General features: G+C 41.9%; 1 protein-coding gene across 19 annotated transcripts in view; it reads right to left on the bottom strand.

The window, feature by feature from the left end:
- Positions 1-21,112, bottom strand: part of LOC108613886 (Glucose transporter 1) — a 95,448-nt gene that overhangs the window by 40,795 nt on the left and 33,541 nt on the right. For all 19 annotated transcript variants that reach the window (XR_016270038.1, XR_016270037.1, XR_016270039.1 and 16 more), the window contains exon 3: positions 11,842-11,957. The gene's annotated coding sequence lies outside the window, so the exon portion shown is untranslated. The remainder of the gene's footprint in view (positions 1-11,841; positions 11,958-21,112) is intronic.

A 21,112-nucleotide genomic window follows, 5' to 3' on the forward strand; every position in this document is an offset into this window, starting at 1 on the left:
GTTTTTACATGAGCCCAAAATACAGTTATAGTCCTGTAATACAATCGGCTTTCATTCCATTCCAATATATGTAGCGTTGATTACACTTCATTCGATATATTGCCATTGACAAGATAGAGGGGTTGGGTGCTTTCAAGTTCAATAATGAAGCGAAAGAGATGTGCTGCGATGGCAGAAAATTTCGACTGCGGAAAATTGAAACATACAACCAAAGCCATTGCAAATCTACTCAGCGGATCTGCTGCTACAGTGAATCATTTCTACAGAGCTAAAGAGAATTACTATTGTCTACAAATGCCATAATTTGGCCGGGATGCTGTGATTACAGCCAATTGGAGGGCGTGGTAATTTTGGGTAGATAGTTTATGTTGCTCAGTTTAGGTGCTATAAACTCAAAACCCAATAACTATTTTACTGTCAACCTTCTCTATTGATTTATTAAAATTGAAAAGCATTTGCTTTTTAAAGTCGAGCCACAGCAAAAAAATCTATACACATCTTCGGGTTTGAGGTAAATAAATATGAGTCAAGTTATTTCCGATTACCATAAATGGCTCAATATTCAAGGATTCGCAGTCTATTGTGTAATTTTTCCATTTATACTTAGGTTATATTGTACATATAGGATAAAGTGATTTTTGGCTATAAGTGCAACAACTAAACATAGTGATTAATATTGCATCAAAACTCAATTCTGAATGGAAATGATTCAGTACATGTAGTTTTTATGGCATGTATCCGTTCTTCTTGGCCACTCACGTGACAATGTTTTTCTCGCAATCAGGTGTTCGAAATAGTACTGCCTCGATTTGTAAAACAAGTTCGATTAAACCCGACTCTGATGTCATTTCTGTCTGGAATACATCCACAGCTATCTATGTTTTGCTCATATTCACTTTGCACGTGCTCGCCGTCTGTCGAATTTTTAGAGCTCGTCATAAAAAGTCAGTTAATAGAGGCAAGTGAACAATGGTAAAGTTGAGCGTATTGCGATTGCTTCATAATAGATTTATGTACGAATTTTATGGAATTTGTTTAGTCGCGTGGAAGTGCTATAAAAATCATAAACAGCAAATTGGCAGTAACAATAAATGCAGCGAATATTGCACAAAGATGAAAAACATTCCATAAATACAAGAAAAGTAAGTAAAAGGGAAAAACACCGCCAGCAACAGCAACAACAAGCACGACAGATGTTAATAAATAACAATATAATCACAATAAATAAATTGAGAGTCGTGGATAAATAAATGAATGCGCGTACAAAAAACTGGAAAATGTTTATTGAGAGGTAAGCAGCATCATTTGTATTGTTATTGCTGCTTGATTTCATGCATGTTTATAGTATATATACAAATATATTTCTATATACAAATATATATACATAATGTGTGTGTATGTAGTTTTTGCATCTTGTTTTTGCAGCGACAATTCGGCGAACGATTTAATTGAGTTGAGGTTGTTGCTGCTGTTGCTGTTGCTGTTGCTTGTCACACTTGCATGGGCTGCATGTTTATTTTATTCTGTTTAAAATTAATTTTAAATCGAATTGTGTTTAAGCGACAAGCTGTGCAAACTGCACCGAAAGCCATCAGACGTAACGGAACGGCGAAACTTGTTGCAATTTTCGCTTTATTGCTTTATCGTGTCATGTATTTTGTTGTTGCTCTCCCGGTCTTGGGACATGTACCTTGACGTGGAGCCCGTGCCAAGGGGGGCGCGATGGGAAAGAGGAAGCAAGAGCCGGCGCAGGAGAGCAACGACAACGGGCGAGAATGAACGGGAATGAAATAAGATTAATGCTATCGAAATATTAAGTCCAACCTGGCGTGAATTTATATTCATTTATGTTTTTAAAACAAAGGAAAATAATGCGATGGCGATAAAGAAACCAGTGCGGTAATTTTTTCTTGTATTGATTTAAATGGGCCGAGTCGAACGCGACTGCGGGCGGGTTGAGGGCGCGCACGTACTTAATTATAGTTTATAGCACACTCGAGACCCGAATTGGGACTGTTAAGGTGCTTACACACGTTGATAACACCGAGCATAAGACGATCCACAATCAGCGATTTCTCACCCAGATATGCACTTATTATAGAGCCAACTCACAATTAGGTTTCACAACTCTTCGCCAGAGACACGCAAAGCAACGCCCGACTACAGTGAAGTTCACGATCAGACTGCGGCGTCGGCCTTATCGAGGCTACAGACGCTGAAAGTCAGCGTGGCAGATCAGTCGCGGAGAGAGCGAAAAAGGGAGAGAGCGAGAGCCCGAGCAGCTGTGGTGCTGAGAGAGACAAAGAGAGAGAGAAAGAGCGACAAAGGCAGAAGTGAATGTTGGGCGCACGACAGCAAAAAAACCTGCTGGACCGGAGCTGATGTTGTTGTTGTTGTTGTTGTGGTTATTGCGGGAATAGGTACGAAAGTGAAGAAGCAAAACAGAAACGATAAACGTAATTGAGCTAAAGCTAAATGAAAGCTGAACAGCAATTGGAATTTATCGTAATTTAATATGTGTATGCAGCAAACCTCCAAATAACAGTCATATTCAAAATGAAATAAAAACAACAATTAATACTAATAGAACTAAGCAAACGATTAAATAAAACAACTCTCTGTTTAGTGGGTTTTTTGTAAGCTGTAAGGGCAACCGCTAAACCGACTTCAAAGCCGTATTTTTTTATTGACAAAACCTGTTCCAAACAGCATTTCCGAGAAGTTTATATGTATAGATTTAAATTAAGGCTGTCATTTGAGCTATCTAAACGTTTGTTCGCTCACTCTGAGCTATTTACGTTTCTCTATTCACATTCAACTTTACTTTGACTCAAGTTAGATAAGGCGCTTAAGAATTATTTTACTTGGGCTTTCTACTGTTCATTTCCAAAGATTTTATAGGTGATGCTGTTATCATTTATTTTCCCCTTCCTCTTGAATCAGTAGAACACTTGTTTAATGCAATATAGAAAAGTTTTAATCGAGGTTTAAAGCTGAAATTTGAACTGGCGAATGCACTAAAATCGCAATCAAAATCTGAGGCGTTGCACGGCTTTCTTGTGCAGTTCGTTTCTAATTGGAGCGGACGAGGGACAAGCTGCTTAATGTAATCGCATTTGTATATTGAGATGCAAACATATAGCCGCAATTAGTGGGTGGGCGGGGGCGGTTGTGCAACTTGTTATTCTACACGACAGGTGAAACAACAATTAACAGCGGTGGCAGCATTAATAGGCGCAACTGGCCGAGCTGGATGAGCGGATTGTTGAGGCGGCTTAGTGCCTGTTGAGCGTGCGGCAGCAATTAGTTGAGTGATTCGAGTGGCCGGCACACCTGCGGAGGTGGCTCATTGATAGGCGACGTTTATGGATTGCATCAAATAAGTAATTAGGTGGGGCTACCAGTTGTTGTCGTTGCTTGTGCTGCCGCAGATGGGAATTCGCATTGGCAGCTGACTTTGAATAGCTTTTAGTCCATCGCTCATTAATCTTGCTTCGAAGCGGAGGCAGGCAAGGCTGAAGCTCAACAGATTTGTTGGCGCGTGCGGCGCCTCTAAGTATGCAGCAAATGCTGCGATTTACCCCACTTTGCATACGTGTGCGATTACATGTGCATGTATGTGTGTGCGTGTAAGTGCGAGCCTTTGCAATTATTTATGTTGTTCATTTGTTGAACGGCAGCAGGCAGGCAGCTTCAACAAAAGCGAGCAATAAAGCGACGTCGCCGTTGGTGACGTGAGCAAGGACGACAAGGACATGGATGTAGATGTAGTAGTGGATGTGGATGTGGATGTGGATGTGGACGTGGATGTAGATGTAGATGTGGATATGGACGTGGCCAGAAGGAACGATATCATTTACATGCCATGCAGGCGCACAGGCCACAGATACAATGACGCCCACATGGCCGCATCCTACAATGGCTAGCAGAACAGGACACAAGGCTCGCCACCCGCACCCAGAGCGAGTCCGTCCACGGCCAAACATGAGATGTAAAGTTTAACACATAAACTCAAGACAATTTGTGCGCGTATGTGTAAGGAATAAGGCAAAAGGCAAATAATTTACAAGTTTTGAAAAGAAAAGCCAGTCAGCGCGAGCGAAACTGTGAGCCACGAGAGAGACAGGGATACGGCACAGTGAAAAAGAGAGAGAGAGAGAGCTAGCCCGAAACTGAGAAAATGAGAGAGCGAGAGCGAAACTGTGTAAATATAAAGAGCGGTCCCTGTTCTTTGTCTTCCTCGGTCGTTGTTGGAGCAGGCCGAAGCCTGCATAGCGTTGCTTGCCAAGTGTATTAAAAAACATCGCCAACACGCACAGCTACACACACACAGACACATGGACGAGCGCAATCGTATGCGCACGCACACAGCTTTAAATGTGTAACAGCAAAGTGTAAAAATAAATAATTTAAAGTGTGTGTAAGGACACGCTGCAAACGGTCGCAGTCGCCGCCATAAAGCGCCAAAGGAGTCGACAGCGAAGGCGGCGTAAATAGTACAACTCGCATTCACACACGCACACACATGAGAGCACACCCACACACACATGCATGAAAGTTCTTATGGCCATTGCCAGAGTGTGTCTGTGTGAGTGCGTAATATGCTTTTCTTTTTTTTTTTCTTCTGCGTTCAGTAAACTTTTGCGCTCAATACCGCAGAAGCAGCAGCACCAGCAGTAACAACAACAACAACAACAACAACAGCAACAATAACAACGACAACAGCAAATGGCAGATGCAGGTTGCCCTTTGAAAGTGTTTCCCGCAATGCAAAGAACAACAACAACAACAACAACAACAACAGAAACGAAGGGCCAGCAAGAGAAAAAGGCAAAACTTATTATTATGTTGTCGGTAAAGAAAGCAGCCAAGAAAGGATATGACGCAGCTGCACCGAAGCTTTAATGTCCCTTGGCACAGCAAATATTATGTGATCAGTAGAAAACGCCTCTTAAATGATTTTATTAAAAATATTTAAGAGGTAAAGATTGGACAGGTAGGATTACCTCATGTAATACATGATAAACCTATATTGTACTGTTAAACAGAATATTGAAATAAAGTATTCGTATTGTTTAGTGATGTAAAATATTATTTATTGATATAAGAAAAAAATAGTTGGACTTGATTGATTTAAGTTTTTCTCAGCCTCTCAATAAGTCCGTAGTGCCCTTTGAAAGAGTATCTAAACATACGAATGCCATGCAAAATAGAGCATTCGTGAATATCTTACTAGGCGGAAAGTAAAGAGATGTGCGTATATGGCATGAGAAGCGGCTCTGAGTATCTTAGGAATTTGCATATCTAGCACAAAGTAAAATGCCAGCGAAAGTGAAAATTGTTGCAAAGCAAGGAAACTGAAATTGGAATAACTTGGAAAAAAGATAGGCGATGGCGATTCAAACTTATTTGAAACTTTGTGCCCAAGCATGTCACTCTCCCATATTTACATAAGAAGTATTTATCTCCAAGTCCATCAAGCCAGAGCTGATTGAATATATTAAAAAGTTACCGTTATTATCTTTACAGAATGAAGCGAAGTAGATGCACATTAATTTGTGGTTCCATTCAAAGAAGTCCTCCACTCAGATTCGATGGCAATATTCCACGTTTCTTATTGTTTGAATTAAAAATTGTTCGACTTGCAATTCGTAAGAAGCTTGAACTATCAGGAGAACTATTTATTACTTAGCCAGCATGGCTTTTATTCTCTCAGTCAATCCTCTTTTTACTTTATTTTAATTCACAGCTTTGACTTTTCCGTCCTGTTCCTCTTCCCGTTCCTATTCGCGCCCCAGCTGCGTCCACGAACTGATGTCATAATTCATAAAAAAGAAAATTCTTCGACAATCTTTGTGCGTTTTCTTCATTTCTATTTTTTTGCTTTTTTTTTTCTTTGCTCTTTCCTCTTTCTTCTTTCCACTTGGCCACACAAAAAGGTGCGGAAAGTGCAGCGCATTTTTCATCATTTTCCAATCTTCCATTTACTGTTTATCAATATGGTGGGCATCATCAATTCACATCGCTCCCACCGCAACGATTCCATTAAGAGCGGAGTTCCTGCACTTTTTCAATATTGACAATATCATAAATGTTATTTCTTCTTTTTATACTATGCATTATTATTATTGTTATTCATTTGTTGTTGTATTGTTTTTGCCGTGTGCAAATATTTATTTAATTATTGCGTCACACAAAAGAAAATCGACAGAAATATGCACCGGAATATCTTGCCCTGGCCGGCCGAGGACCACAAAGGCAGCAACAGAAGGGAATGCAAATAATAACAATAAGTTACTTAATTAAATTTTTTACATACCGCTGAGTGCTGCCGCAGAAGGCCCAGGACACGTTAGCAGCGGTTTCTCCCCCTTTGATTATCTCTCTCTCTCCCTCTCTCACTGCCTTCAGTGCCCTCTCTTTCTTCACTTATTTCACTCTTTCTGTCACGCTTTGTCTCCAGGTAATTATTATTGAATTGTCTGCGCATAATTTCAATTATGAAAACCAAATAGTTCAATTATATTGGCGTCCTGGCGGTTTTCATTAATTGTTAAATGATAAAAGAAAGAGACAGACAATTCAGGTCGATTTGTAAGGAGCTTAATTAAAAAGGGATTTGACCAAGGCGCTGCAATTAAGCACGCAAAAACGAAATTAATATATCATTTTGATTCTGCAATACCCCCACACATACACACACACACACACACACGAACACTGATTGTAGCGAAATGAAACTGAAGCCTGCATAAAATCGAAATGCAAACTAATCAAATCAAATTTCAATTATTGTGCTGGCCAAGCGGCGCGGGCGCGGGCGAGGGCGCGGGCAACCAGCAGCGGCCCATGCGGTAGCTAACGTGCACAAATGCACTCTCTCCCGACACTCCCTGCCGACTCCCGTCACCCGTCACCCATGAGCCGTCGAACGTCCGCCGTCAGCCGTCACGATTGCCCCTCGATGGCAGTACATCGCCATTTCGCTTGATTACATGCATTTTATATGCGCCGGCCCGAAAGTAGGCTACACTTTTCAATCACAATCAAATTTTATGCCTCACATACAGGTGTGCATGCATGTGTGTGCCTGTGTGTGTGTGTGTGTGTTACACGGGCCATGCACTATATGCGATTCGCCCGTAGAAGCTCACAATCAGATTCATTTACATTTCCGCCGCCCAACAACAGCAGCAATAACAACTCGCAACTTCATTTTCATTGTTTTGAAGGTTTAGCTGGCTGTAAGTGTATTCCGAAATGGAATTTTAGATGGCTTTACTATTAATTTGAAAGCCGCAACATTGTAAAATGCGAGCGTGAAATCGAACGAAACTCTTTTTGCGCGCTGTGTAACGAGACCAAAATTTACCAAATGCTGTATAGAATTTAAGAACTGCAATTTCAAATTGAAAGGCAATTACAAATATATGTTCTAAATAAATCAAATAAAATTGCCTGAAATATTGTTATACAATTTAATGTAAAATTTTTAGAAATAGTTGGTATGCGATTTTCGTATTAATTATTTGTTTCCAATTTTTAAATATTTATATATAGTTTAAATGGAACATATTTTACTGTTGTAAATACAATATATCCAAATGCTTTATCGTATATTGGAGCATCCAGACACCATTTGAGTCAGCTGTTTCTTGAATTTAATAACTATATCTCAACTAGATTCTCACAGTCTGGCCACGTATATGCGTACTGTAGTATATATGTATGTAGATAAGTTAGTCTCCACAACAAAACTGGTACAGGACTTTACATAAAAAACTTTATATGTGTTAGTTACACTCAATAAATCTATCATCCCTTCAACAAGGGATTCACTCCCGATATGTTTTGTCTGCTTTCAATATGATATGATATATTACGTACTTTAAAAAAATATTATATGCAATAAATCTCATGTGCAAGCAGAAACCTAAAACCTATTCAATATTGAATATGATAATATTGAATATCTTGCAGTATTCGTATTTTATCACAGCATTGAGAGTAAATATCTATTTGACTCATGCTGACAAGGCAAGGCTACAAATGTATTTTTATGAAAATTATGCACATTAAAATCCGGCATTAAATTCAGATTCATAAACGTAGCCGAACGTCATTACGTTTTGTCTGCACAAAGAGACTTGACATGCAAACGAATTGACAGTTTGGTAACCGGGCCTGACATTTCTGATCTGACATTGAGTTGCTTCCCCAGCCGAGGACATTTGATATTCGTGTGTTGAACAGGTCGTACTCGTAGCTCGTAGGACTGAGCAACTATTTCAGTGCACCTGCGCTGCGGTGGCTGTCGATTGAACAGCATTATGAAGCAGCACCGATGGGCGGCAAGCGACTCATTCTAATTTACATAACAGCTCCGTTTGTGTGTGTATGTGTGCGTATGTGTGTGTGAGTTTAGTCAATTCAGCGTTAAGAACCTTTAAAAGTAACAAGCGGGAGCAGTCGGGAGGGCAGACAGGCTGGGGGCTGGTGAGAAGACATTCAGCCGACTACCACAAGCAACTACAATAAAAACTAAATTAGCAGTCCGCACCCAACAGCACACATACTCACACACACACACACACACTGACAGAAGCTGACTTGGCAGCAATTTCACTTGTTATTCGCTCGAGTTTTATTTCGTCGCTGGCGTATAATTTACATTTTGCTTCGGTTCATGAGGTGCCATAATCATAAATTGACAAGTTGAAATTTGCACATGACTGTAGCACGCCGCCTTCAACCGGCAGCTGTATCTGCATTTTTAATGCATTTTCCGTCAGTCGAGCAGCCGAACAGCCGAGCAGCCGAGCTGCCTTACGAGCTGCCCATTAAAGTGTAAAGTGTTTCAGCTGCTGTTTGCAAATTTTGACATGTTTTTAAGTAAGGATGTTTTGTTGTTCTCTGCCGCTGGCGGGCGCTGCTGAGTGCAACAAAAACACAAATTGACGCGGCTTGTTTACATGATTGCCGAAATATATGCAGCATGAGGCGGTTTATCGGGAATCGTGGCACGGCAAGTTGATCGAAAAATTTGCGAATGTTTTTCCATTCTCGCAGCAAGTTTCAAGTCGCCTTTTCCGGCAGCCAAGCTAATTGAATGGCATGTACTTCATTGGAACGAAACTGTGGCACAATTAGCACAGCTGGCGCATAAGCGAGTCGATCTGTAAGCAGCATGACCCCATCGGATGTCGGTTAACCAGAGCAGCCGTTCGACTATCTGCTAATGAGCCAAAAGGCTCAACGTGTCCTGCTCCGCCATAAAAATGCAAATATTTAAATAAGTGCCAAGCCAAACATGACAAAAAGAGATTCGCAAAAGCAAGAGAAGGAGTAGCAGGAGTAGCAGGAGTAGCAGGATAGCAGGATAGCAGGAGCAGTAACAGCAATGGGGAACGTTGGCTGAGGCAACGGCTTAAATAAAAACCACAAAACACAAACAGCGTACGCTATAAAAGCGACTGTGTCCGTCGCTGTGTGCGCTCGTCGGTGTTTGTGTGAAAATTAACACGCAATTGTAGGCTGGACAAAAGTGGGGGAACAGAAATCGAAATGAAAAGCAAGAGGAAAACGAGTTAAGTTGCCAAAAGCTTTAAGCTGCAATCCAAACAAACTGAAACACGCAAAACGATCGATGAAAAGCCGAATCGTTGCGATAACGGAAGCCGGCAGCTGTTTAGAATCAGAATTGGAATGAGCCTTGATGTTCTCTAAACAGGACTCTTCTCATCTCGACTCGACTTGTCGTGGCTTGGCTTGCCTTGCCATGCCTTGCCTTGGCTGCGGCGAATTGACTCGACTTGGGTTTTGTCATTGGCTGGCACACTTTAAAGCATTAGTTGGACATTTTTATGGCCATGGTATTAGTCGCTTAAGACGTTGAAGCCAAAAGGATAACAACAACGCGTCGCACTGGCACTAGGACAGCAGACGGACAGCGGACAACGGACTACGGACGGCAGACAGCAACGGGCATATAAAAGCAAAGAGGCTAAGTGACAACTAAACTTAATGGCACTTCAACAGCAACATGGGAAGCAATGGACGCACAAGAGCACAGCCAGACCGGAGCAAGCCAGACAGGGCAATAACAACACCAGCAACAACAAACACAACAACAACGCGCTGAGCTGGCTGTATCTGCAACTGTAGGTGCGGTGCAAAACTCAACGGACATTAGCCTCATTGAATTGAATGACAAAACAAACGACGAGCGGAAAGGCATGGCAATGGCAAAGGCGAAAGGCAAAGGCAAAGACGATGACAACGACGACGACAACGACAACGGCAACGGCAACGGCAACGGCAACAGCAACGGCAACAGCAACAACAATGACGAAAGACGACAATGTTGTGGATAAGGATAAGCAGTGCGCCAACAACAGCAAAAGCCTTGTACAACAACAAGCCGAGGAACCTGACCAATGCGGAGCAGCTACAGCAACAGAGACGAAAATTTTGTATCTAGACAGCATTAAGATAAAGCTAGCAAATGCATACATAAACAACGTCCTTAGAAACTTTAGTGCACGAACTGCCAATACACTCACAGACTTACGCGACCCGCTCGAGCGCACAGATAGCCCCAGGCCATTTCACGTTGCGTATACGCAGCGTTATCATCTACAAATCGAACTTTGATTGTTAACCTCTTGCTGAAGTGGCTGGCTGGCGAGGATTTGCTGATAGCTGTTTTGATAGCTGTCCATTAATAAATACATCAGTTGGGCTATGGCTGCATTATGCTATTCTAGATATGGATGCTATGGAGGAGGGCTTTTTCTTTTCAATTTGATTTATTGACTTGGAATATAACCAATATCATTTTTTACTGATATCTTATATATATCTTTTTCATATTTACATAAATATATTTCTTTCTTTATATATACATACGTAGATAATTAGTTATTTATCATTTATCTATTTATATATATTTGCATACATATTTATTCAATAGTGAATCTTGGAATTGAATAATATACATATATATTTATGCATGGTATTTTTATTTTAGTTTTATTCTTATCCCCAGTTAAGCTGGCTGGAGATTTACAAATGTACGCCTACTACGTCTCGGGCAGTGCAATTTGGAGTACTCAATTTTTAATATACTCGCATAGCCATTTGCATAATCATGAACACTTTGCGCCGGCAAACTCAATGGCAGAGCTGATGATGCCATCGGCAGCCAGTGCGCAGCGAGACGGCAACAGCCAGGAGACGCTCCAGAAAGAGATGGCCGTAGGTTGACCCAAAATAATGGACACCAATCTTCGCTTTACAGCCCCAGCCGCTCGCCCTGCCCTCAAATGGCCGTTCAAATGTGTGAAAATAGTGGACAATATGTGTGGCAATGCGCGTTCTTGTCTCCCATTTGTATGGCCCCAGTGTGTGTGTGTGTGTGTGTGCAAGTGTGTGCGCTGTGTGTATGGGTGGCTTTGTGAAGGTGCTGTTAACGCCATTTTTTCGTTGGCCTCGATGCTATTTTGCTGTTCATTGTTGTTGTTGCTGTTGTCGTTGTTGTTGTTGTTGTACAATTTCCGTATCCGGCGCGTAAATGCTACCGTTGGCCCAACCAACAGCAGCAGCAGCAGCAGCAGCGCGTATTGGTTTATGCATGTGGATTGTGCCACGCCTCGAACGCTTCGAAAGCTTCGAACCCCTCGTACGCTTTGAACACTTCATTTGTCAGACGCTGTGACTTAACGGGAAAGATCCCGGCTTGCATTTAAATGAAATGCCAAGCGATTTGAGGCTACAGCCACGAAACTAAAGAACTAAGGAACTAAAGAGCTACAGAACAGAACTCTCTCAAAATGCACTTACCAAAACTGCATCAATTATTCAACAGCCCATGGCCGGGCCCGGCCTGGTCAGGGATTGAGCCAAGTCGCCAAGTCGCAACGAGTTGAGCAGTTGAGCGCTTCGAGCTTGATGCATGCCTGCAAAGTACACAAAAGCCAGAAGATGGGGGTTAACAGGGTGGAGATATGCGGCATAAATATTAAATGCAAAATAGCGAAAAGCTGAGAAATCTGCAGCCAGCAGTTGCTGCAGTTGCAGCAGTTGCTGCAGTTGCGGCTTGAGCTGCCCAAAACAAAAAAACGAAAAATGAAAAGAAAAAAAAAGCGAAGTGGGATACAAAGGATTCTCGAGCGCGAATTCTTAAAGTAAGTAAATTCACAAAAATTATGCACTATTGTTCTTCTCTTTTTATATAAATCAAATAAAATATGCGCGCGCGTTCGCGCTGAAAGCTGAGGCCAAGAAAAACGAATAACAACGAATAACAGTCGGCGGGAGGGAGCGTGGTTAGGAGTAGGCGGAGCGTAGTTTAAAGTCCTTTGTGACCTGGTTTTTGGTCATAACAATATTGCCAACCGAAGCGTGGTGCAGTGCACACAATTACCGTGCCAACATTTGCTGGGCGATTGCGAATGGCGTGGGCGTGGCACTGTGCGAATGACGTCATGTTTGCACTCGCACATGCACAACTACCATTACGACCACGACGGCCACGACGACGCCGCCGACGAGGACAACAACAACAACAACAACCACGTGACCTGGCGACTCGTCGCGACGGTCACTTGCTCAAAGGTTTAAGGCCTGCTGCTGGCCATTGCATAGTTCCATGCGCCGCCTATGGCTGACAAATAGACGCCTCTATTTGCAGAATATGTATCTGTATGCATGGCCGTAACAAGGTTAATCAGCTGGCTGTCTGCGCATTTTAATTGGCTCTGAGCTGGCGCCTTAATTGAGCTGTAAAAATGCGAAACTATTTTGCGAACAACGAACTTTAATGCCCGAGCGCTTGACGAGCTCTAAACTTATGAGCTGCCACCTCGTAAATTGTAAAATGGAATAGAAGATGAGGCGCGCCACACCGAGGGGATGGCACAAGCTACTGACACCGCTGCTGAATACTGAGTGGAGCACTCAAAGCCAGTTGGAAAGACGCCGAGACAAACTCCAAATGCATTTGAAAAAGCTGTTGATTTTATTGCTTTTGCTAGAAAAGGAAGTAGGTATATGAACTTTGTTATGTTTCAACTACAGCACAAACATCATTACACCGACTTTAATACATCTCAAGAGATTAGATTGTCACTCAAGCAGCCTTGTTACGCGTCTAACTACTGCAGCATAAAAGCAAGCCAGCCAGTCCAGGTATTGTGGCAGATAGCAAACCTACTTGACCGGATCTTGACCAAGAATAAATCAGATATCCCCTTAGAACTGCCCTGTATCTACACAATATATCTCATTTCTGCCGTTTAGCATAAATTCCTTTATTTTATCATCCATAATCACCACAAGTTATATTCAAAAATTTTTGTTTGAATTAAGTTTCCTTAAAAATAATAGTATATATGTTTTATTAATTGACTAAACAACTTAAGATCTTATCTCATTTGCCAGTTGATGTTCTTAGTAAAATGTCAATAAATAACAAACACCTAACTAATTTTACTAACACTCATTTATTCTCTAACATTTCTATTTCGGTCTTAAAGACTAGATTTGTAGCTCCTGCAGCAGAACTGGAGGAAGTCTCAGACTTTCAAGACCTACTGCACCTTACTTGACTTGAAATATACGATAAATCCCATTAAACTTCATCATCGATAGTTATACTCCATAACTCTTTTATACCCACCACTTATATATAAAATGTCCGCAAGAACTTTATCTTCAATAGCTATACGCAATAACTCTTTTCTACACTAAGCTGCGTTTTTTATCCAAAATTTGTCTTGACTTTGAAAATATACAAAATAATCGCTTCAACTTTATCTTCTATAACGATACTTAATAAATCCCTTTTCCCCTAACTTATTTACGGTGCTCGTTTCTTAAGCTTAAAAAAAATTGTATTTCATTAACATCAGTTTGGTTTAAGTTCTCCGAAAAGGAACAAACACTAATCTGGAAATATTTCATCCCATAAAAATAAAAGCATTATTCAGTAAAGTCGCCTTGAAATAGTAAAGCAGACAAAACAGTGTATAAAACTTTGTTCTTTCTTTTGGCAGAAATTCTGAAATTGATTTCTTTACACTTGAAGTGTTTGCTACATTTAAGTTAAGTCTGACTCGGCCGTTCTTCTTCTTCGTTGGGGTGGTTTAATAAAATAACAAATCCTTTCAATACTTCCATTTAGCTTTTCGCACCGCTTGCTGCGAGTGTATCGCGTTTTTATTTAACTCTTTTATAAAGTGCAGAGCAACAGAAATTAGAGAAGCAGATGCCAGCAGCAGAAAAAATAAATAAATAGGCGAACGTGTTGGTAGTGAGCCGGAGCCGTAGCCGTGGACGGAGCAGGTCGTGGGTCGTGGGTCGTGAGTCGTGGGCATGGTCGGTGGGGGCAGGTTGGTTGGTTGGTTGGTTGGTTGGGATAGTTCAGAGTTCAGGCTGTTTGGGTCGCATCACGATAACGCTTTGTAAATACTTTTGCTGCACTTTGGCTGTTGTTGGTTTTTAGTTTTTTGTATTTTTTGTCGTTTCCTTTAGCTTGGCATGGCAAATTTTTATCTCCATTTGCGCGCTGCGCTTTTTTCGGAGCTTAACTGGGGAAAAATCACGACCTGGAAAAACAGGACGAGAGCAGGACGGACGCTGTACTGCTGTGCTGGCTGCTGCGCTTTTGTTTTTCGGCGTTAGGAAACGACGAAGAGGATATTATTAAGCGTGGATGTCAACGTTATCGCCCCAGAGTTGGACAAAGGCAAGCGCTAAGTGCATAGCGGCAGGACAGCAGCTCGGACTAAGAGAGTGAGGGATAGAGAAAGTGAGAGAGAGAGCAAAGTGTGAACGGCGTGAAGAATTCTGGCGCTGTTTGGAAAGCTCTTTGCCAAATTAAATATTAAAACCATGTGCACTTATGCAACTTTAATGCAATTTTAGCCAAATAAACGAGCCACCATTTTAGCCGACATCAAATAAGAGAATTACGCGAGCATGCACCACGTACACTTAAATTTTGTGTATTTCATTCCATTATCTGTATGTGTGTGTGTGTGTGTTTTCGGCATCTCAAGTTCGACTACGTTTGTGGCTTTGTGCGCATATAAAAAGGATTAATACACTTAAAAGGCACAGGCACTGGCACTGGCACTGGCGCAGGCACAGACGGGCGAACGGAGAGTTCTCAATTACATGGCCACGCTAAGCGCACATTTACGTGAAAGCCAAATGAAGCCGCAACAGCAGCAGCAGCAGCAGCAGCAACGGCAAAACAAGCAAAACTACAACAATAACAAGCAGAGCGGCAGCAGCAGAGCAGCAGCAGCAGCAGAGCAGCAATGGCAGCAGGCTGGCTGGCCAATAAAGCGAAACCGCCTTAATTTAGGGGCAGGCCAAGTTTATGTCGCGCAATGGGCATGAAAAATTCAACAGCAGCAACGCTGACAACGTTGACAAGCCCCGCACAGGAAGGCGGTTGGGGCGCCAAGTAACGTAGCAGCAGGAGTTGGCGCTGCTCAGTACAAATGCCAAAATGTCACAGGCGGTGCTCGTGTTGTTGTTATTGCTGTTACTGTTGTTGATGTTGTTGTTGTTGCTGTTGCTGTTGCTGTTGCAACTTGAATCACATCCTTCCCTTACAACCAAACATGTGATTTTCGGTCAGATGGCACACAGTCGCACATCTGTGCATGTATTTGTTATGCATACATACATATACATATACATATATATTTTTGTGTGCATATGCATTGGTTAGCCTCCTGCACTTTGGCGCTGTCTTGGCATTTTACGTGTGCCCCTTTATGTTTGCCACAGTTGCACTCTTGTTGCAGCTCTTTGTTTTTGTTGTCGCGTTGTTCCGCTGATACAATGTCGCGCTTCCCGCTTTGGCCTCAACCGCCGTTGGCTTCGTCCTTTCAGCTTTCTTTTCTTTTTTTTGTAGCACACTACACAAAACTACATTTTACTGCATGACAATTTATTGAGTTCCTTTTTTGGGTGTCTACTCGCCCCTCTCTCCGCTGCTCCTGCCCGACCAACTTCTCATTTGCCGCTCCGTGCGGTTTTGGTTCTGGTTTATGGGACGGTGCATTGGATGGAGGAGAAGTTCTTCCTGCTTTTGTTCGTAGGTTCGTTTTGCTGGTTGTAAATTTTTATTGTTCGTCTTGCGCTATGGTAAAAATGCTGCAGGACTTCTTGTTTTCACCAGCAGATAGTACGTATTTTATTTGCCATGCAAACGGGTCTGGCAGCAGTTGCTTCATTAGTGCTGGAGATGCCCCAACTAACCTGTCGAGCGGTTGGCTTGAGAAAACTCATACAATGTTGACTTCAACCGCCAACAATTCGTTTTAAATCCAATGAAGCAGCTCGGTTTTCTCTGTTTATGGCAATAACCTGTTTGTGTAAGTTCGTTTCATTAAAAAGTTTACAAGACATAAACAACATAACGCAATTGAGTTGAAAAATATATAAATAATGGAGATTTTATGGCATATCTTACGAATTTGTATTCTTAAGCGAAAAGTTGGACTGTTAATAGTGAGATTTCTTTTCAGAATTTATTCGCTTTTTACTCTAAATGTACATTTTGTGTTCTGCTGCCGTTCTTCAGCTCTTTCTGACGACTAACTGATCGACAAATCGAAGCTTGAGACCAGGGCTGCGACTATTCAATAACTTACAGGGGTGCAAAACAGATATCTAAATTCGAAATAACGTTTGATATAATTTAATTCACAACACATTTATTTGATATATTTGTTTATTCTAAAATCCTTTGGTTACCTGATCAGATCGCGTATGCTCATAAACGACTTTGTATAGACTACAATAATTATTTTATTAAGACTGAGTTTTTAATCAACCTTTAAGGAACTCATGAATAAATATACCTCAACCACCTCATCCCATGAATCCACGCCAATCTAATTTGGTATCTTAACAACACGGAGTAAAATTCAGTGCAAAAGAGTTGAAGCATGCAATTGAAATAGTTAAAGTGCAGAAATTTTAGTCTAGTTATAATTAATATTTAGTTAAAAAACATTCGCATATGCAATGAAGGCTTGATAATATTGATTGCTTGATGGCTTGATTAATAAAATATAATATCATATTATATAATAATAATAAATAGAGAATAGAGCACAATTTGTGATCTCCGTTTATAATGAATAATATTTGCGTCATTAAGAGAGTTCATATATTATCATATATTTTCAACTGTGCTACATATATTCTTCATATAATATATATATAATCACAACTAGTTCATACATTTTAAGAAGGCTTGCGAAAAGTGCTACTAAAAGCAAAACGAAATCCGACAATAATTTATTTAATTTTTAAATCTATGCATTAGTTTTCTTTACTATTTTGGTTTAATATTTCATACACTTTTACAAAATATTACTCGCAGGAGGCGTTGCCCTCGTATCCATTCAATGAAACCTCAATTTCATTAGAGAATTTGCGGTTTCTCGCAGACGGACAAATATTTTCATTGCGCCAGCCTTTTTGGTTTTATTTACATTTTTCTGTTTTGTATATTTTATTTTATTTTTATTAGTATTTGTTGTTGTTGTTGTTGTTTTATATGAAAAATTTAGCAAATAGCGCAGTTGCTTTTACTTATTTTAGTTTTATGCTTGCGCGCTTTTATTTGTAGCTGCCGCTGTTGGTTTTTACTGCTACAGTGTGTATCTTTGTGGCTTGCTACACACACACACACATACAGACACGGGCACTCACACACGTACACAAGACATGAATACACACATGGCGATTTATTTGCATTTTTCGTATGTTTTCATTGCATTGCCGCAGTTTGAACGCAAATATTGCAAACATAAACACACTCAGACACATGCGCCCAATCTGCTTAGCACGTGAAACTTGCTTGAGACCCTGATTGTGTGTGTGTGCGTGTGTGTGTGTGTGAGGAGGCCCTGGCATATTTATGATGTGGCCACAACTCAACTGCGACTAAACTTCATTCATAACTCTGGTGCAGAAAAGGCAATCAAAGCCACAAAAATTGTCCATGGCTTGACACCTGCAGCACATACACCCTCCCACACACACATCAACGAACATACGCCACTTGTATGTTTGAGCACACACACACATATGCAAATTGGGCCATGGCTGTCAGCTGTGGGCGCATAAAAAATGCAAGCTGCACCACCCGCCACCAGCCGCCTAGCAGCAGCTTATCCCCAGTTAACCGAACAGTGGCGCAGCTGACCAGGCGTTGACCAGGCACACATTAAATATGACCACCATGGCCGCCGTCTGCCGTCTGCCGTCTGTCGACTGTCAGGTCTGACTTTATATCCGGGCGGGGCACAGCTGTGTGAATTTACACACATTGCAATTTGCAGTTGTTGCTACTCCTGCTGCTGCTGCTCCTGCTCCTGCTGCTGCTGGTGCTACTGCTACGTTCATTTGGTGGTTAGCCGTCTTGTGCGCGCACTTGCGCAAACACATCTTCGATTTCGTCGACTCCACTTGCCCTTGAGCGCCGTCTCTGGACTATTAAAACAATAAAATGCTGCATAAAACAAACTTTGTGCCCAGGCCCATGGCCATGTGGGTCCAGTGTTCAGTGTCGTGGCAGATTGCCTGGCCACAGCAACAAAACCAACAAGTGTTGTTGCCGCTGCGGTGACAGGGCTGCTCCTGCTGCTGTAGCTGCTGTTGCTGCTGCTACTCCTGCTGCTGCTGTGCTACTACTCCACCTGGCTGCACTTGCGGACAACATGTGGTATGCGTTATATTTTATATGGCGTTTGCCTTTAATATTTATGAAAAGTGTTGCCCGCTTTTCGGCGCTGGCCACGGCTGCGGCATTGCTTTCGCCTTATTTCGTGGCCATGGGCGTGAGAAATTTCTGTGTGCGCGTGTTAGTGTGTGTGTGTGTGCCTATGTGTATGTATTTTAGCTTAAGTGTTGCCACTGGCTCGCTCAACTAATTTGAAATTAATGAAATTCCTTGAATAATTGAATTTGAATCGTTGGCATCTGTGCAATTAGTCGCTGCTATCAAAATGCACACACTCACACACACACACAAACATACACATTGAGCCATAATAAGCAGCGACGCTAACAGCGCACCTCATTATATGTCATGTGATCTCATTATATCCAGCAGAGCCAGGCCTGGCCGCCTGGCAAATACCTAAATATATGTATTATGTACAGCCATAACCATTATATGCGCATAGCTCCTACACATACACATGCACAGTGGTGTGTGGCCTGCATTTGTGTGCGTGCGATTATGCCATGTAGATTTACAGCAACGTTATTTAGTGCATGACAGTTAAATGAGTTGTGGCTTGCAGCTGTAGCTTGATTTAAGCGCATTTAATCAAATAAGTAGGCTTTGGGCCTCAGAGCAATCAAAGTACAAGCGCCCGCCTGCACTGAACTTGAATTGCACTTACTTTAATAATTACAGCGATTTGATGTGCGTGCGTGTGTCTGTGTATTTGTGTGTGGCCCAAGTGTAGCAAAATGTTGCAATTAATGCTTGACAAAACATTTATGCCATGCGGAGATAGGAGCCGACCATTTGCAACTGGGTGTAAATTAATTATATTGTATGACTCACCATCAGAGCCAATGAAGAGAGGTATTTCCTAAGTTTGCCCATAATCCATGGCGCATATGCATTTGCCTATTAAATTGCATTCACATTGCAATTTCTAACGGCAATTTGTTTCTGACCAGAGCTGGTTAGTTTTCGTTAGTTACCCTCATTTCGTGGCAAGTTTTACAGCAATAAGTGTCCCCTATTATGCACTACCCTCTTGGCAGGGGGCACAGCACAAAGGGCAGTTTACCGAGCATTAAGAACACACGAAACTGCAACGTTGCGCATATTACGTATACGCCCTTTCTGCCTTCTTGCTTCTGCCTCCTGCCTCCTGCCAGATGCTCGCTATCTGCAACTGCAATCAACATTTCTCATATCTAAAACTGCGAAAGCCACACACAGAGACGCAGGCGTACGCACGCAGGCACATGTAGCATGTAGCTCGTATAGCCCTCAAATCGACTTCATTTGCTCATTAGTTAGATAGTCCCGCGTGTCGCTTTGCCGTCCTCGCGGCGTCGCTGCATAACAACATTTCTAATAGGATTTTCCGTACTGACATCCAGCAGCAGCGGCGGCAGCGACAGCTGCAACGCGTAATTGTTTCCTTGTTAGTTGCATTTGTGGCACGTTCACCTGACCTGCCACAGTGGCACAGTACCTCAGTACCTCAGTGGCGCAGATGCAGCCACAGCCGCAGTCGCAGCCACAGCCACAGCGACACGTTAAATGCATTTATGAATGGCCTGCGATACTCACCCATCGTCAATTGTAATTACTTGGAAGTACTCGCAGTCACAGTCCCATTCTGACTGCATGTATGTATGTGTGTGTGTGTGTGTGTGTGTGTGTGTGTGTGTGTGTGTGTGGTGGATGCGTTTGGCCTTCCGAGCATGTCCCAGCATTCATTTGCCAGACACGAGGACGAACATTAACGTTGCAAATTGTCCGCTTTGTTGCGGCTTCCAACCGCCGAGCACAACTCAGCTGCTCCCATAATGTTTCACGTTACGCATACGCCGCATTGACGCTAAGCTCGCCATGGACTAGTGCAGCTAGCTATTAATTTAGTCCCCTGATTCGGACCTCTAATTGCATTTTATTTGGCAGTCGCAATTGTTTTTGTAAATGTTGTTGCTATTGTTGTTGCTGTTGTTGTTGTTGCTGTAGCTGTTGTCGTTATTTTGGTTTAATTGGTTTTTGTGTGTTTTTAGCGCTGAATCTATTGGCCTTAATTAAAATGCAACTGTGCGTACATGCAATGTAACAAAAAGTCACTGAGCACACACACACATACGGAAAGAGAGAGAGAGAGTAGGTAGGGAACATTAAAAGAAAACAACAAAAAAAGAGAGAGACAATCGAAAATGTTTGTCCTGCACCTGAGCTGCACTTTTATGACATTGTCACTGGGCACTGAGATAAAATAACTGCAAAATGTTGACAGTCGACGTGGCAGCAGTGGGCAAGCATTTATTGACAGCAGAATGGCATGATTGCTGCTGACCCAAAAAAAAAACA

The sequence above is a fragment of the Drosophila arizonae genome, chromosome 4 (genome assembly GCF_054131065.1).
Source record: "Drosophila arizonae isolate 15081-1271.41 chromosome 4, UAZ_ARI_1.0, whole genome shotgun sequence".
Lineage (NCBI taxonomy): Eukaryota > Metazoa > Arthropoda > Insecta > Diptera > Drosophilidae > Drosophila > Drosophila arizonae.